General features: G+C 41.4%; 1 protein-coding gene across 5 annotated transcripts in view; it reads left to right on the forward strand.

The window, feature by feature from the left end:
- The first annotated feature begins 4098 nt into the window (after positions 1 to 4098).
- The window catches only part of TCAF1 (TRPM8 channel associated factor 1), a 45684-nt gene continuing 30220 nt past the window's right edge, over positions 4099 to 19562 (forward strand). The window contains exon 1 of one of the 5 annotated variants that reach the window (XM_019629107.1): positions 4099 to 4278. The gene's annotated coding sequence lies outside the window, so the exon portion shown is untranslated. Of the gene's footprint in view, positions 4279 to 14985; positions 15070 to 17042; positions 17195 to 19562 lie in introns of those variants that run through there. The other 4 variants (XM_019629105.1, XM_019629106.1, XM_019629104.1 and 1 more) reach the window with 4 other exon arrangements.

The raw sequence follows: 19562 nt of genomic DNA on the forward strand, positions 1-19562 counted from the left end.
AATACCTGAGCTCCTTCTCAGCCATGTGAGGACACCAGGAGAAGACGCCATCTCTGCAAACCAGGAACAGCATCCTCACTGGACACCACATCTGCGGGCACCTGGATCTTGGATTTCTCAGCCTCCGGAACTGTGAGAAATAGATATTTGTTGTTTCAGCCATCCAATCTATATTTTTGTTTTAGAAGCCCAAACTAAGGCAAACACCTTTTAAATTAAAAAAAAAAATTATGTTTGGTATGGTCCCCTTTTTTTCCTTTCTTTCCACCTATTCATGTATTATATTTCTTTCATAAAAATAAGAAAGTCACAGCCCGGCCGAGTGGCGTGATGGTTAAGAGCTGGCTTGGGACGCCAGAGGGCCCCGGTTCGGATCCCACATATGAGGGCCAGTGACACTGCCCTCTACAGCTAAGATGCTGAACAACAGCTCAACCTGGAGCTGGGCTGCTGTGAGTGGCGACGGCGTGGGCTGCAGTCCCTGCTGCAGTGGGTTGCCATGGGCTACCGTGTGTAGCCAGCAGCCAGCGTGAGCGGCCAGCAAGCCGCAGTGAGCGGCCGTCCAGAAGCCGGCGACTGATCTGCCTCACCCGGGAAGAGCGCAGTGATGGTGCCAACTTGGGCAGGTGACACAACGTCCTCTACAACTAGACTGAAGAACAAGATGACAACTTGTCTGTTCCCCTTCCCCCCCAATTCCCCAATAAAAATCTTTAAAAATTAAAAAAAACAGTCACTATCCTAAAAAAAAACCAGGCACCACATAACCTTTCTTTAAATATATATATATATTCTCCAGCCTAATCAGTCTTCCTTCAGTTTTCTCCATCCTCCCACTGTCCCTATTTTGACTGTATTTATTTCCCAGTGAAGTCCCGACATAAGACTCTGAGCAAACTGGACTTCTAAACACAAACTATTCCAAACAGAAGCTGTAAAAACGTTCTTCTTCGCATCTGTGTTAATAGTAGTAATTCCATTTGAAAAACCTATTGTACTCCCTATGAAAGTTCACGGGGAGGGACGTATGAGGTGAGGAAGAAAATGGCGAGCGAGCAGCAGCCGTAAATGGGCGCTCCTACAGCCGATTTACTCCCATGGGGCTTTTTTTATCCCAAGCTGTGGAGACACTCCCGTCAGGAATTTTGGCTTACAGGATTACGAAGGCTGGCAAGTCTCAAAACATGCAGGATGTGGAAACGAATGAAGGAAACCTCTCTTAAAACGAAGCCCGGAAGCCGGAACCAGAAGCCGGAACCGGAAGCTGCGCCTCACTACCACTCACCCATCACGCAGACTCCTCTGACAGGAAGAGGCTTAGTTTACTAAGCCAGCTACAGGAAGGAAGATTTTCTCCTAGCCTAGCAACACACCCAGCCAATGAGAAACTGCCATGACTCAACCAATGGGGAGACAGCACACTTTCACCGCCAGTTTTCCTCCGATGGACTTTTTCGTTTGTAAGAGGCCCCTTCTAGCTCTGCTTTTTTTCTCTATAGAGGACCATTCCTCTCCTTTGTTCTCTAGACTTGCCAGTGGTTTGCCGTGGCTTGCATGTTGTGCATTGAAATCTTTCTGCCATTCCCTAACAAACCTGTTTTTGCTGGTAAAATAACTGGCTGGGTGTTTTTATTTTGGGTTGGTTTTTTGGGGGAGGGGGAGGTGTTTGGGTTTTTGTTTTGTTTTTAGGATGGACAAAGGTTTGCACCAAGCTGGAGACACAGGGGAACTGATGGCGTAAATCCAGTCTGAAAGCCAACAGGCTAAAGACCCAGGAAGAGTTGATGTTCAGTTCAAGTTGGAAGGCAGGAAAGAAAGTCAGTGTCCCAGTCAGAAAGCAGTAAGAATTCTTTCCTTCTAAGGGGAGAATTGGCCTCATAGTTCATAGGTACAACCACTGTTCCTCCTCCCTTGCCTCCTTTACTCTCAGAATCTGAAAGCCTTTGTCCTCCCCTCACTTCCCTGCCAAAGTCTAAGATCCCTCAGAACCATCTGCCAGGCCTGGCCTGAGACGAGGGCAGATCAGAGGGTTCACTTCTCAAAGGTTTCTAGAAATGAGCGACCTGGCTTCCCAGGCACAGAGCTGTGGTTTCTGACTACAAAGTCCTGTAGGGGGTGAAAGGCAAAGCCAGTGCCTGGGCATGTTTGCGTAGCTGAGAGGGGTGTCTGGGGGAACCTGTGGAGGCAGATGGAGGTTTGGATTGCACCCTCCTTCTCTCTGCCAAGACAGCTGCATTTCTTTCCTGCCATATTCCTCCTCCTCTCAGAAACTGAGAGTGAACATGACACATGCCTACCCCCACCCTCTCCCGAGACACACCTCCAGAGCCCACCATTTTTAGTTGTTGATCTTGCTGTGTATTTATTCGGTCACAGTTTCAGAGCTAAAACGTCTCATGCAATGTACTCCTTTATGAAAAAAAAAAATACTGAAATGCAGGCCGCAGAAAGGATTATCACTGGGTACAGGCAGAGATGGAGCATGACCTTGACATTCGATGCCCACTTAAGGCTCCAGTGCTTTCAGTACAAAATTGTCCAAGATCACTGGTGCAGTCCTCTTGGCTTTGCTCCTGTGTGTGTGTGTGTGTGTGTGTGTGTGTGTGTGTGTGTGTGTGTGTGTGTTTGGGGGCTGGGAGGAGACCGAGCCAGTGCAGACTGCGTACCTCCTCCACCCTGCAAGCACACGCGGACTACAGGAACCTCTGCCAGCAAATTCCCTGCCTATGGGGGCCCGGCTGTTCTGCTTAGCAACTCGCCTCCCCCTGCTGCCTCGTCTCACCCGAGGCCCCTCGCCCCTCCTCCACTGACGTCACTGACTTGCTCTTTGTGGACTGGCTCTGCAACTGGCAAAGAAAATCTGGCCTGGGTGAGGGCCTGCAGAGGAAAGAACAGAGGCCGGAGCCCACGCAGACTGGGAACTTGGTACTGACAGCCTCTACAAGTTTAGAATGTCTTTTCTCACACATTGTCGCATGTATCTCAACAACTCTGAAAAGCACCTGACTTTTAAGTGGCAGTAAGAAGACTGTGCAAGTGTTCTGTTGATAAGGTGCTCTACCCACTATCTACCTGTAAAGAAGTGAATTATCTGGGGGACAAAGACGAACAATGCAGAAGGCAGGAGATGGCCAAAAAGACCTAAGGGAAATAAGGATGAAATGGGGACATGGCGCTTAGAACTGAGGGAGGCCTATCGGACCTAGGACAGAAAGGGAACTAATAGGTCAAACTTCCTCAGAAATAAGTCAAAGAAGAGAAGCAGAGAATGAGATGTAGACAACAAAAGCAGAGGTCCAGGTGATGAGATTGCAGGCTTGGAGCAAGAGGCCTCAGGCCAAAGAATTTGGGCAGCCTCTAAAAGCTGGAAAAGGCAAGGAGATGGATTCTCCCCTAAAGCTTCTAGAAGGAACACAGCCCTACCTACACCTTGATGTTAGCCAGTGAGAACTGCAGGATAATAAATGCGTTGTTTGAAGCCACTAAGTCTGTGGTCACCTGTTACCACAGTGGTAGGAAACATGCACTCCCCAGCTGGTAAATAGAGGGTGTCACAGTGGCATCAGAGCCACTTTTTCTCTCCCGCATGCTCAGTGTCTGTCACCTACCGGTATTTATTGGTTAGTAAAAATTGTAACCCTTTCCTGTTTTATTTAATTCATAAAATACATGTGATATTTTTTAAACAATTCAGTGGTTATGAAATATCTATAGGCAATTTCTTCACTCACAGCCCTGCCCTTATATAAGCAATGCAAGATTTTCTTCTTATAAGAATGTAATCATACACCCCATTTTAATACAACTTGATTCTTTTAATATATCTAGGACCCATGGATTTTTTAACTCGTCCTTGGAAATAATTGTGCATTATCTTACATAAAAATATATTATTATTTATCAGCCCCTCACTTGTTCGTAGTCTCAGGGACTTATTTTTCAAAAATTATCCTGCCGCACTCCGAGGGCGGGCACCAGTGTCTCCATCCTGGATTTGGGGCCGCATCTTCGTGCAGATATTGACACAAAGCCGGGCCTCTGCAGTCCAGAGGTGGCCAGCCAGGCTCCGCCCCCACAACCGCGGCCACCAATCAGCTCCCGGGATGGCTCCTCCTGGCCCCTCTGCCTGCCTGTGACTTCTCACGTCCCAGGCCTGGTCTGCTGCCCAGTCCCTTCTCTCCTGAGACGCTCCTTCCCCTTGGGGAACTGCAGCTCCCCACGGCCAGCCAGTGCTCTCTGCCCCCCGAACTCGCGCTGCAGGGAACAGAGGGGCAAACGGTGAGTGGGGTCAGCGATGGATTCTGGACCAGGAGAGGCCTGGCGGTGACACTGGCCACAGCCTGAAGCGCTGGTGGTCCTGGCGGGGAGAGGGGGCGAAGCGGTGAATGCCTGGGGAGGCTGTCTGTGCATTTGTGTGGGGATAGGATGGGTGGGGGCTGGTGTAGGGCCTCTGCGTGTCCCCGAGTGGAGGGTGGCAGACGTGTTCCACGCAGGATTCCTTGCCGTATACCTCACGGGTCCTTCTCTGGTGTCTCCCTGCAGCGGGGTCTCTATTTCCTTCTTGCCACATCGTTATTCACCCCTGCTAGTCTGGAAGCGATGACCCCCTATTTTCTTGAGCTCCGCAGGAGCCATTGAGATTTAAGCTGAAAAGGGCTGGAGGCATGGCATCTTACCTCCTGGGGCTTGCTCTTCAGTTATCGCCGTGTAGCCTGCCTCTGCATAACCCTCCCTCCCCCAAGGTTAAAGTCCTCACCTACCCAAGTGCTCTACAAGGGGCCCTGAGAGTGGCTGTGCTGGGGGAAGGGAGATAGAGGTGCGGGAGTGGTGGTGGTGAGGGTGGGTGCAGGGAACTGGGTGGAATGTTTTGTCTGGAATGCATTTGGCCTCCGGTAAACGCTGGATTATACAGTTACTAGGTGAACAGCCGCCCAGCTGACCTCTGAGTTGACTCAAGGGGCAATGAGGGAGAAGGCCTTAAGTATATGAGAAAAACATTTTAACAATGAGATAATCATAGAAACTACTAGAAGTCCAGGTCTAACTAGACATAAAGCACAGAATGTATCTGTCTAGCTGACCATCCATCCATCCTTTTATATTCCCAACTATTTATGTGTCAATTGACTTCATTTCAATACAGTAGTCCCCCTTATCTGTGGTTCCAAGGTTTCAGTTACCTGCAGTCAACCATGGTCTGAAAATATTAAATAGAAAATTCCAGAAATAAGCAATTCATAAGTTTTAGATTGCACGCTGTTGTGAGTAGTGTGATGAAATCTCGCGCAGTCCCTTGCGTGTCAACCCAGATGCCTCAACCAACAGACCCACTGTTGGGGTATCACAGTGCTTGTGCTCAAGTGACCTTGATTTTACACATCAGTTCTTTGCTACATGGCCTCTTTAGAGGAGCTTGCTTCCCCCCAGAATGAAGGCTCTCAGAGAGAAAGAAAGAGGGACAAAAGCCAAATTCTTTTTGTAACCTAATCTCAAAAGTGACATCCCATCACTTTGCCATGTATTCATCAGAAGCCAATCACTGGTTCCAGCCTACACTCAAGGGGAGAGGGTTATACAAGAGCATGAATACCCAGAAGCAGGGATTATTGGCGGCCATGTTAAAGGCTGCGCACTACAGAGGATATTAGCAAGGAATGTTGTCTTCTAACAGTCTTGCATATGGCTTCTGGTGCACATGGACACGAATTTCCCTGAAGTATACACCTATGTGTAGAATTACTGAGTTGCAAGATTTGTGTATGTTCAACTTTATTAGGTTATTTCCAAGCTGTTTTCCAAAATGTTGAGCCAGTCTGCACTCTCTCCAGCAACAGATGGGAGATCCTGTTGCTTTACATACTTGTCATAACTTGGTATTACAAAATTTCACTTTTAGCCAGTCTGGCAGGCATGGAATAGCATTCCCTTGAGATTTCAATGAGCATTCCTCTGATAAGTAATGAAGTCGGCCATCTTTTCATATATTGAGCTATGGTGTTTTCTCTCTGTGATAATTCTGGTTCCTGCCTTTTATTCATTTTCATATTAGGTTGTTTGTCTTTTTTTTACTGACTCATTGGAATGCTTTCTTAATACAATCTGAATGCTAATTAATCCTTTGTTATCTATATATGCTGCAAATATCTGCTTTCAGTTTGGTGCTTAGCATGTCTTTCTCTGTATGTCTGTCTGTTTCAATAAATTAAGTTTTGACTTTTCAAGTGAACAGTATTTTCTTTTATAGTTTCTGTTGAGAAAATTGTTTTTTCAAATAAATTAATTTTACTGTATTTCCCTCTAAAAGCTTTTATAGTTTTGCATTTGGCAATTAGTCTTAATTCTCTTGGAAACCGATTATTATATTTTTATTTCATATTTTTATTCCATAATTGGTAACAGTGACCTGCATAAATCAAGTTTTTCATATACGCATGAATTTATTTTAAGCTTCCTACTCTTTTATTATCTATTTATCTAATTCTGCACCAATACTAAATTGTTTTTAACTATTATAGTTTATAACAAGTCTTGAAAACTGGGAGGAAAGATTCTCCCACCTCTTTGTTCTTCATCAAGTGTTTTAGCAATTTTTGGACCTTTGACCTTCCATATAAATATTTAAATAACAAACAAGAAACAAACAAGCAATCAAAGCCTGCTAGAATTTTGATTAATGTTGAATTAATTCTATATATCAATTTGGGGAGAAATGGCCTCTTTAAGATGTTGAATAGTTCCACCTATGAACTTATTATATAATGCTATTTATTTAGCTCACCTTTAATGTTTTCTTAAGGTTTTGTAATATTTTTCATTGTTTTCCTTTGGCTCATTTTTGTTAAACTTATTTATAAGTACATTGTAAAGCAATGCATAAGCAATTGTTAATGTTTTATTTTATAAAAATTATATTTTGTAGCTGGTGTATAGAAACCCAATTGCGTTTTACATATTGATTATATATCAAACTTGATAAACTCAATAATTCTAAATTTACCTATAGAGTCTTTAAGATTTGCTAAACAAGTAGTCATAGCATCAGAAAATGATATCAACTTTGTTTTTTTTCTTTCCAATCCTTATTACTTTATTTTTAAAAAATTTTTTGTCTTACTGAATTGGCTAGTACCTCCACTATAACATTGAATGAAAGTAGGGAAGGTCATATTCTTTTATCCTTAATAAAGAGGAAGATTTCACTATATCATCTTTAAATATTATATTCATTATGGTTATTTTGTATATGCTTTATCCTATGATAACAAAGTTCAAATTCTTCTTAGGGTAAGCACTTTTATTAGCAGGTGTTGTGTTGAATGCTTCTTCTATAGCTACTGATTTTTAATTATAATTTTTCCTTTAAATATGTTAATATGATGAAGTATATTATTCAATTTTTAATATTAAATCAACTTTTTACATCCCTGGAATAAACGTTCTATGGTAAATATGCAATAACTTTTATGTATATTGATATAAAGATAAGCATTAGATATTTGCACCTATATGTGTGAATTGAGATTGGCCTGTAATTATCCCTTTTGGTACTAACCTTATGTGCTGCTGATATCATCACATAAAGTAAAATGGGTAGAATTCTATTACTATTCTCTGGAAGAATTTGTGTGGGTTTGGAATTATCTGGTCCTTGAATATTTCCTCAAATCACCAGAAAAACCCTCAGGGTTTGGAACTTCCTTTGTCAGAAGATATTAAACTTTTTGGTTCAATAACTTTAAGGATTACAGGACTATTTAGATTTTCCTATGGACTCTTTTCATAAATTGTATTTTCCAAGATATTTAACCATATATATATTTTTTTCAAAATTTATAGAATAAAATTGTTCATAATATCTTCTTGTTAATCTGTTTAAATATTTCCATCATCTATTATGACCTTCTCATTACTAATAAGTGTATATATTCTTTCTCTTTTTGTTTTAATTAATTTCATCAGAACTTGGACTACTTTATTATCTCTTTCACACACTAACACACACAAAAAACAAACCTGTTTTTTTTTCATTAATTGTTATTTAGTTTATTACCTCTTCCTGCCAGCTTTGAATTTATTTATTTTCTAATTTCTTAAGGTATATGCTTAGCTTATTAAATTTGGGCTTTCCTTCATACATAAGCTCTTAAGGCTATAAATTTGTGTCACTTCCTTTTAGCTGTATTTCATGAGTTTTGATACAAATATTTTGCTATTATGTACCTTTAAGTATTTATAATTTCTATTATGGTTTCTTATTTGAGCCATGAATTTTAAAGAAGTGTATATTTCAATTTCCAGTCACCCACATGAAGATTCCTTTATTATCTTGTAGTAAATGTTGCCTAACTAATTTATCATATAGTCAGAGAATGTATGATACCAATTTCTTTGGATTTATTGAAGTTAGCGTTGTAATCTCGCATGTGGTCAGTTTTATTTGTATACTTGAAAATAATGTATAGTCTCTAATTATATAATGTCCTATACATACCTTTAAAACAAGTGTGTTAATTTCACAATCCAGATCTGCCATATCGTCACCAAATTTTTATCTGCTTAAATTATCAATTACAAAAATAGGTATATTAAACTCTCACTATAATGGTAAAATTTGAAATTTCTCACTGTAGAGCTGTATATTTTTAGTTCAGTTATATATTATTAGTGAATTGGAGTAAATTAAAATTTTATCATAATGTAGGGATACAATATTATGGCTACTTATTAATGCCTTTTGTTTTAAATGCTTAATTTGTTCAGATACCAAATTAGGTTTCCTTGATTGGTGTTTACTTTGTTTATCTATAATATCTTTCATCTTTTGACTTTAAATCTGTTTTAAGTAAATACATCAAAAACTTATCTATATTTTTTAAATCCTGTGATTTTAAAATTATTGTATAATTTATAACTTGTCATTGAATAATTTAGTCATTATATTTACTCTAATTAGTAATACAGTTAGATTTTTTTCTACCATCTTATTATTTGCTTTTGATTTTTCTGCTTTATCTGTCTGTTTGATTCCTCTTCTCCTCGTTCCTTCCCCTTATTTGTTTCCCTTTTTACTCCTCCTCTTATTTAGAAGTTACACAGTCTAATGTTTTAAGTTGAATGTTTTAGGAATTACTTTAATTGCATAACACATTTAACTCATAACATTTGTTGAGATGTAATTGACAACGATGTGTGTGTGTGTGTGTGTGTGTATACACATACATACATACACACCAGGGGTGCCAAAAAAAATTATACAAGTGGACACTTTGGTCAACGTTGGTCAAGCAGTAGTTCACCATAACCAGAAATGTCTGGACACTGATGGGAACCGCTTTGAGCAACTCTTGTAATTGCAGAAGTCAACCATGACTTGTATTCATCTTTTGTTATCAGTGTATATTGAGTATTACAATTAATACAGTTTTTTCCTTTCTTAAAATGTGTATACATATTTTTGGCACCTCTGGGCAAAATTTTATTGTCAGGAAACTTTTTTCCCTATGTTTTCTTCTAGTTGCTTTAAGTTTCAAGTCATACATTTCAGTCTTTAATGTGTTTTGAGTTGATTTTGTATATGGTGTGAGATAAAAGAGTCCAGTTTCATTTTTCTGCATGTGGATATCTGGTTATTCCAACACCATTTATTGAAGAGATTATCCTTCCCCCATTGTGTGTTCTTTGCACCTTTGTTGAAGATCAGCTGGCTGTAAATGCATGTGACTTTAGCTCTGGGTTCTATTCTGTTCCATTGGTCTACATTTCTGTTTTTATGCAAGTACCATACTATTTTGATTACTATAGCTTTGTAGTATAGTTTGAAACTAGGCACTGTGATGCCTCAAATTTTATTCTCACTGAAGTTTTCCTTGGCTATTTGAGTTCTTTTGTGGTTCCATATGAATTTTAGGATTATTTTTTCTGTTTCTGTGGAAAATGCCATTGGAGTTTTGATAGGGATTGCACTGAATCTGTAGATAACTTTAGGTAGTATAGACATTTTAACATTATTAATTCATCCAATCTATAAACACAGAATATTTTTTTCATTTATTTGTGTCTTCAATTTCTTTCATCAAGGTTTTATAGTTTTCAATGTACAGGTTTTTTACCTCCTTGGATAAATTGGTTCCTAAGTATTTTATTGTTTTTGATTCTATTATAAATAGGATTGTTCTCTTAATTTCCTTTTCAGATACTTTGTTGTTAGTGTATGGAAAAACAATTGAATTTTTTATGTTGATCTTGTATTCTGCAACCATAGTGAATTTGTTTATTAATTCTTATAGTTTTTTGGTGGAGTCTTTAGGGTTTTCTATATCTAAGATCATGTCATCTGCAAATAGAAACAATTTAACTTCTTCCTTTCTATTTTGGATGCCTTTTCTTTCTTTTTCTTGCTTAATTGCTCTGGGTAGTACTTCCAGTACAATGTTGAAAAGAAGTAGTGAGAGTGGGACTTCTTATCTTGTCCCTGATCTTTGAGGAAAAGCTTTCAACTTCTCACCTTTGAGTATAATGTTAACTGTGGTCTTATAATATATGGCCATTATTATATTGAGGTATATTTTTTTCATATCCAATTTGTTGAGATTTTTTTTGTCATAAAGGATGTTGTATTTTGCCAAATACTTTTTCTGCAGCTACAGAGATGATCACATAATATTATCCTTCATTTGTTAAAAGTGGTATAGCACATTTATTGACTTGCAGATGTTGAACCATCCTTGCATCCCTGGAATAAATCCCACTTGATCATAGTCCATTATCCTTTTAATGTATTGTTGAATTCATTTTGGTAATATTTGTTCAGAATTTTTGCATCTCTGTTCATCAATGGTATTTGCCTATAATTTTTTTTTCTTTGTAGTGTCCTTGTCTGGCTTTGGTGTCCAGGTAAGGGTAAGACTCAAACAATGCAATAACTTTAAAACAGTTTATCTTCATTAACCTCTATCTCGCAGCTGTGCTATTATTGTACATTTTATTTTTTGTATGCTTTTATATCCCATGAGACATTGTATTTGTTTATTTAAACAGTCAATATTAATATACTGTTTTCAGTATTCTCTATTCTTTCAGATAGTTATGGGCTCCTATCTGGGATCATCTTTCTTAATCCCAAAAAACTCCTTTTCAAAGTACTTAAACTGTATTGCCAACAAATTTTCTCAGCTTCTGTTTACTATAACTGCCTTCCATTTTGCTGTGCATAGTTTTAAGTTGAAAGATTTTATCTTCCTTTTTTTTTTTTTTTAAGCAATTCCATTGTGTTCTGGTTTCCATCATTTCTTTTCAAAAGCCAGCTGTATTATTATTTCTCTGAGTGGAAAACATCCTTTAGGCCTGGCTGATTTTCAGATTTCCTCTCTGAATTTGGTTTTTAGCAGTTTGACTATGATGTGCCTAGGTGTATTTTTCTTTGTGTTTATGTGTTTATTCTGCTTAGGGAACACAGAGTTTTTGCAGTTTGAGTTTTGATGTTTTTCATCTATTTCAGGGAGTTTTCAGTCATTAATTATTAACATATTGCTTCTGTTTCATTCTCCCTCTCCTCTTATTTGGGGCTCTAATTACACATATGTCACAACTTTTTACCATGTCTCATAATATTATTATCCTCTTTCTACATCCTTTCATTTCTTTGTGCATCATCCTTTCTTTCCTCTGTGTTATTTTTGAATACTTTCTACTAAACTTGGTTATACTTCATCAATTCTCTGGTCATTTGTGTTTAACATGCTGTTAAAGCCAACTGTTGAATTTCTGATTTCAATGATTTTATTTTTAAAGTTTCCATGTTACTCTTTTATGAGTTTTCTTTCTATACTGAAATTATCTAGCCTTATTTCTGTTATTTTGAACATATTAATCACAGTTATTTTAAAGTCAGTCCCTAAGAATTCAAATGTTTGAACCACCTGTAAGTCTGTTTCTATTACCTGTTGTTTTCCTGAGTTCTTGTGGCAATTTATCCCACTTTTTAGCCTTCCTCTAAATTTTTTATTGGATGCAGGACACCATGAATGAAAAATTATCAAGTTCTGGTTGATACTATTATTTTTCAAAGAGGATTTTTTCAGGGGTGAGGGACAGATAAAGTACCAGAAGATGAATTTCATATTATCAAAGTTAGTTTTAAACTTTATTAAAACTGGTCCATTTCAGGTTTTTCCTGTATCCAAGAGCATAGTCCTTACTCCTAAGGTGTCATTCTCATTCACATGCTATGGATATTCTCATATCTCACTTAAAGCAGAGTGTGTTGATAAGAATCATTTGCTTTGATGGGACCTGACCTCCACTGCTTTATTTATTCCCAGAACAGTACAGCTACTGAAATGACCACTCAGTTGACCACTCATTTTAATGACCACTCATTTTAGCCACTACTTTCTGCAAGTCTTTTGGGGGTCTCGCCTCCCTATGTGTGCATAGCTTAGGAGTCAGCCAGTGACTTAAAGGGAATTTGTACATAGATTTGTAGATTCACTTCTGAGCTTTCTTTTTCTTTAATTTTGCCCTTTGAGTTCCAGTTAGTCTGGTCATCTGAAGCCAGTAAGACTGACTTCCTGGCCTCAGTTACCCTGCACTGTGAACTGGAAAATGCCCTAAAGTAAAAAGCCACAGTGAATGTGGAGCTCACGTGTTTTCATTCTGGTAGGACTTCCCAAGTTCTGCTTGTGTTGTTTACTCTTCAGAGTCTTCCACTGATATCTTGTCCAACTTTCATTGCTGTTTTCAGTGAAAAATTTATGATCCTACTTTTTTGTTTATGTTTATCTAACAGGAAAAGTAAGGACATATTTGGCGAACTCAGGAAGTGGGGAGGGTTGACCGGTAATTTTTTTTTCTTTAGACATTTTGTATTTTTTAAATGTTACAAAAATAATATTGAAGTAAAAAATACAACTATTCAGTAATACCACCCTTAGGTATATACCCTAATAGAAATGCATACAGATGTCACCAAAAGACATGTACTAGAATATTCAAAGCAGCACCATCCATAATAGCCTAACACCGGAAATTACCCAAGTGCTACCTTCCCTGCTTTCTCACCCCTACTGCCACCCTGGCGCTACCTTCCATTACAAGAGTCTCAGAAATGTTATTTCAGACCAACAAATACTGAGAGCTCGTTATCCAAAGATCTGCTTTAAAGGAAATTCTAAAGATTGTATCTCAAATATAAAGAAAAGAATCTTAGATAAATAATCTGAGATGTAAGACAAAATAGTGAGAGACTTCCAATTCTGGCATTGAGAGAAACTTTTCACTGAAAATACACTCATATATTGAAAGTATTTCCTCAAGTTCTGACTTGAGCTCGTCCTTTTGAAGAGTTGCATATATTTTGTAGTTGGATTTTTAATAAGTTGTTCATTCATTCCTATGTTGTTGAGTATTTACAGAACTTAGTATCTCAAAAGTGAGTTCAGTGCTTTAAAGGTTTCAGCACAAAAAAATTGGACAGAAAAACGGAAACTCCAGGGGAATTAGAAATAGGGAAGGATAAAGGATTTAAAATTGAGCTAGTAATATGGGGTCTGAAACAGAGAAAGAAAGGATAGAATCAGTTGAAATTTGGGGAGGTATAGAAAGAAAACAAAAGGCTTAAGGGAGAAAAAAGGAAAAGAGCATGAAGAAGAGGAGAAAACTTACAATACAGGAAATTGGTAATTTGAGCAGTTTTCTACATCAAGCTGCTCTTTGTTTTGTTGAGGAGTGGTTCTAGAATTGCCTTCCTCAGTCCATGCTCATCTATTTTGTTCATCCCTCCGCCAAGTGGACATTGTGGAGCACCTGCTTATGGCCACATGAAGTGGAGAATCTAAAGAAGAATAAAACACAGTACAGTACTTGACTTATGCTTGGGCCGTTGTAATGAAACCCTGAAGTAATCAGGATGTGGCACTCTATCCCCTTCATCACGGAATCCACATTCCTGTGGGAGGGCCAGCCTGGACACTGTTTTGGGGTGAGGGAGAAAGCTGTTTAATGGTCTCTTAGGAGGCACAGTTTGGTCTGGGGACACCTTCTCCTTAGGTACTCAGAGAACAGGGGCCGGGGTGGTGATGGGCGAGGAAACAGGAGAATGTACAGAGGCCACACAAATCTTTCGGGGCTTTGGGGACAACCATAAAAAGGGACCAGAGGTTTACCCCAGGTGCTAAAGTTGCCTCACAAAGTTCAAGGCAGGACCTGGTCAGGCATAAAGCCAGGGCCTGGCTCAAAGTCAAGTGCTGGATCCCACGCTTACTTGATTACAGTGAGTCAGGACTAGGAAGAAAGTTCAAGACCCACACACAGGGAGAAATCATATTTATAGAGTGGTCACTACCAGCTGTATGAACAAGGAAATTTTATCTCTTTTTAGTTGATTAAATATATCTGTTATCACAAAATAATAAAGATGTTACTATTAAACTTTAATGAGGTGTATGAAGAAAAAAGTACTTTCCTATCTGACATAACTGATTCTAATAGTTTGATGTATGTTTTCCATATAATTTTTGAGTTTGTATAAGTATGTTTTTCGTACAAAAATGCAAACTCTCCATTTTACTTCCACGTTAAATGCTTATAAAAATTTGAATATAAATATAACCTAATTTCTGGCAAATATGTAGAGATTTTACTCATTCTTGTAAGTAGTTGTATATTGTTTTATATAAAGATTACCATAATTTATCAATCACTCCCTTGTTGGTAAATAGTCTCAGGGACTTATTTTTCAACAAATTGCCCCATCGCACTACCCAGACGGGTACCAGTGTCACCATCGTAGATTTGGGACCGCATCTTCCACAGAAACTGACACAAAGCGGGGCGGGTGTGTGTGTGGACGGAGGGGTTGGCTCCGTCCTCACCGCCGTGGCCGCCAATCAACTCCCAGAACGACTCCCTCTTCGCCTCCTCTGCACCACAGCCCACCTACCCCGTCACGGCTCCCACCACCAACGCCACCAATTTTCAAATCCCCAGACTGTCTGTCCCTTCTCGCCACATCTCTGCAGAGGAGTCCTTCCCCCTCCGAAGTAGGCCGGTGTGGAAATTGCTAGACAACCGGTGAGTCTTATCTAATGATGGTCTCTGAAACCGGACCAGGCCCGCGCGCACCGACCAAGTTCACCGGTCCCTGGTGGGAGAGGGAGGGACCGGGCCCGGGTCTGGGGGAGCTCGGGAGAGGGGGCGCCTGCAGGGCTGTGAAGTGTCGGGGTTTGGGGCCTGAGACCGATTGGGCCTAAGGAGGCAAATGTCTAGATGTCTTTGAAAGAGGATTCTCTGCGTTTTCTCCATGTCTGTTTCTGCTATTTTTCCACCGTTCTGGCTCTTAATTATTGTGTGCTGCATTTCTTCTTCAGGAACCTAACCATCAGGAGTCTAGTATATGCCTGTCCTTTTAAAACATTTTTCAGGATGAAATATTTCAAAGCTACAGATACGTGCAGAAAATAATGTAACAGATTAATTTTATTGCCTGTGCATCGTGTGTGTGTGTGTGTGTGTGTGTGTCTCCCTAAGAAACAAAACCTGACAGTTAAAACCTTTTCCCCACCAAATTTCACACCCGCATCCTCAGAGGTAAGTCAGGTGGTATCCTTCCCATGTATGTTCTTTTATTATTTATTTTTATGTGAGCAATATATGCATTTTTGTTTAGAATTTAAAAATTGTATATGAAACTCAATATTTGGGAGTTTTACCTCGCGGTGCTATGAGTCTTGGCATTTCATACCCGAAAGGGACTTAGCAAGCAAGTCAGCAGCCCTCCTTGATTAGCTGACAACCCTGAGCCCTGGAGAAGATAAAGGACCTGCTCCCTGTCACTCAAGTGGTCCCTGAAGGGACAGGGTCCTGAATTCGGGTTCTCCATTTCTGTTCCTGGTGTTTCCTGCCACTGAGCTCACCTACCCACATGCCGCTATTGATTATGTTCACGTGAGTCAATTTGAGGAAAGAGAGTTGAATTATGACTTGGATTTGGACCAAAACCCTAGTCGGGATTAAAAGGTATGCATTTTCCGGAAACACGAAATACTGATCCCTAGGATGACCTGAATATTTATTTTACTTAACAAGCATTAACAGTCTTACTACCTGCCAGACATTGATCTAAGAACTTTGCAAGTATTCACTTACCTAATTTAAACCTTACAATAAATCTGTCATGTAGGTACTCATTTCATCATCCCCGTTTTACAGATTATAAAACTGAGGCATAGAGGAATTCAGTAACAATGCTCAAAGTCACTCAGCCTGTATAGTGTATATATAGCCCAGAGATCTGAGTCCAGAACATCTGGTGACAGTCTGGATCCCTAACCATTATACTACCCATTTCACATGCTAGAGCTAGCACTGACCCAGGTGAAGTCACCACACCAAGTAGGAACTTGCAATTCACAAAAGGGAGGAACAACTGCCAACGGATTATTAGAAAGGACTTAAAGAAATAGGGTTTGAAATGTATTCTGAAGAATAAATTTTAGCTACCTATTGTTTGTTTGAAATATATTATTAATTGACAAACGTAACACCTATAGCAATGCAAACAACGGAGACCTATATAAAGGGTACCCTGGGCTGTTCCTCTGGTTAAACAGTGTTAACAGGTAGCAGTGTACCCTCCTTTCTGCCACCATAATGCAAATATACACAGGGCTGTTTTTTATTATTAAAACATGAAAGCATATTCAACGATCTCTAGTTTTCATTTTCCCCTTGGCAATGAAGTACATCCCTCCAGCTGAACGCAGAGCTAAGCTCTTCATAAGAATTGAATAATATCCCATAGGATGTGTCCCATCGTTTGCTCAGCCGTTTCTTTACTAGTGACTAGTCAGAGAAGTTTATGTCTTTAATTAAACGGCAGGACCCTCTGCCAGGATGGGGGCCGCCGCGGTGCCGAGCCAACAGGGCTGGCGACACAAAGAAGCGCTGTCCCCTGCCAAGCGCCGCCCCTCGGGCTCGAGCCCGCCCGGGAGGAAGTGGATAGGAGGAGACTGCTCGGGAACCCCTCCTCTCCTCCCGCTCCTCCCGGCTCCTCGCTCGCTGTCTTCCTTCCCTCCCCACTCCTCGCTCCTCTCGGGGTGCTGTTTGCAGGGAAGCCGGTTCTCCGCCCTACGGCGCAGCCCTTCCGCACCCAGCCCTGCTCCCTCCAGCTGCCCCCTTGTAAGTTACAGGCGACCAGGTGAGTGGCCCTTTCGGAAAGCTCCCCAGGTGGAAAAAGGGCTGGTGGCCGTGGATTGGCACGGGGCTGGGGGAGGGCGGCGCCGAAGGCCGAGGGGACGTGAGGGGGGCACGGGCAGACCTGCGGAACGGGCGCCGCAGAGCTGGGGGGGGGGGGTTTGCCCAAATCGGGGCTAGAATCCCTCGCTGTTTGTGTCGCGATCCTGTTGGTGATTGTGCTGCGCGCTCGGGCTCTGCGTCGCGCCTGCCGCAGTGCTCCCCCTCTCCGAGCTCTGACATCTGATGTTTGTTTGCCTGCTTTGTGTCGTCGGCTTACGCACAGGCCCGACCTGGAGGAACAGCATCTAATCCGCAGCGTTAGCGGATGGGAATACCGTGACTCAGGGAGGAGGCACGGCTGGCTCAGAGTCACACAGGTGGCCGGGGACAGAGCATCACTTCTGTCCTACTGCCCTTTGATCTTTGCAAGCACTGTTTCTGGGACCGAGATCCCTCGCCCACTTGCAGTGGCCCCTGGACACTGATGTGTGTGGAAGAGGGGCCAGTGGCCCATCCCAGAGCCCGTGCCGGCGGGCCGGGAGAATTCCCTGCCAACCCCAGCTTTTCCGCTATGCTCCCCTCCTCCCCCTGCTGCCCCCAACTCCGCGACCTCCGCCCCCCTCCACTCCTCTGACGTCACCGACTTGCTCTTTGTGGACTGGCTCTGGGCCTGGGGAGGAAAGTCTAGCCTGGGTGAGGGCCTGCAGAGGAAAGCGGGGAGAGGTCCCCCACACCAGCACTTACTACTGACAGCCCCTCAGAATGTAGCCGGTCCTTCCTGTCTCCAACACTGTCCATTTATTGAACCCCCTCTGAGGCAGGGGATCAACAGCTCGCTAGTTAGAGGCAGCAGCAGGATTTTTTAAAAAAACAAAACAGGCCTTCTCACTCCTGGGCTCGTGGTCCTCCATTTTGCTGTTCTCCTGGGAGTTACGCAGTGAGAGAAGTGAGCAAATATGAATGAGAGAAAGACAGCCCCAGGGGAACTCATGAATTAAGAAGGGGCCGCAGTAAGATCAGAATAGAAAATGCAGTTTTGAATCATGCTGACGTTTTGAGGAGAATGGGGGAGGGCCTGATTGGGGCAAGCTACAAACAGCCTTCAAAGATAATAGCAATGGTCTGTTTTTTAAGCTGGGTGGTTGGTATGTAGGAGTCTGTTTAATTTTTTTAATTGTTTTATTATTATTTTACCATCTATATCCTTCCATGTGCATTACATATTCTTTTAAATGTGTGAATTCAACCATTTTTAAGTGAAAATCAACTAAGACTGAGCTGGGAATATCCCATACAGAATGCAAAAGAAGCAGTTGAACCCACCCTAGTTCTAGCTTAGGAGAAGTTGATGGATATTGGAAAAAGATATTGGACATGTAAGGAAAAGGAAACAAGAGTTCATGGAAGAAAATGGCATGAAGAACAGAAGACCTACAGAACTGGATGCCTGTGATAGTAACCATTTTTCAATGCCAAGGTAGTCAAAAAGACATCCTAGGCTGGCCCTTATACCCACACCTTACATCCATTATTCAATCATCCATCCAGAGTATCTGTTGATTCTCCTGGGAAATCCAAAGAACAAAATGTGTCGCCTGACCTCAGGCAATTACCCTACTTTGGGATTTGAAAGCAAATCATAATGCAGGATGTAGTGCAACTTGCAAGACAGGCCCGCTGCCCTTCTTCCCGTCCATATACATCTCTGAAAGGGAAACCCCGTTTAGGTGACACGGGGCCACTCTGTGGCTGGGGTAGGGGGCTTGTAAAGCTCTCTCCCTGCATTGCAGGTTGTGCCTGGGGAACCTTCTGCTTTAGAGGCGCCTTGTGTTCCAGAAAGTTGGTGTGCCTAAGGGAGAGAAAGCAGGACCCATGGAAGTAGAACCAAAGATGAAGAGAAATAAAAGGAATTTCTCCAGGCAGTGTCTATTTGAGCCCATCAAGCTAAGAGGGCAAACGGGGATTCAGGCACAAAGAGGAAGCACATGGTTCAAAAGTCAGGTGTCTGTCAACTATAATTAGAAAAACAAATCTATCGGGCCAGCCGAATGGCTCAGTTGGTTAAGAGTGTGAGCTCTGAGCAACAGCGTCGCTGGTTCGATTCCCACATGGGCCAATGAGCTGCACCTGCTGCCACTGAGCTGCCAACAGGTGGCAGGATGGCTCAGCTGGTGAGAGCGCGTGCTCCTAACTACCAGGTTGCCAGTTTGACTCCCTCATGGGACGGTGGGCTACGCTCACCCACAACTAAGATTGAACACGGCACCAAGCTGCCAATGGGCGGCCAGATGGCAACTGGACTTGGAGCTGAGCTAGTTGCACCCTCCACA

This window comes from Hipposideros armiger, unplaced genomic scaffold (assembly GCF_001890085.2).
Source record: "Hipposideros armiger isolate ML-2016 unplaced genomic scaffold, ASM189008v1 scaffold_825, whole genome shotgun sequence".
NCBI lineage: Eukaryota > Metazoa > Chordata > Mammalia > Chiroptera > Hipposideridae > Hipposideros > Hipposideros armiger.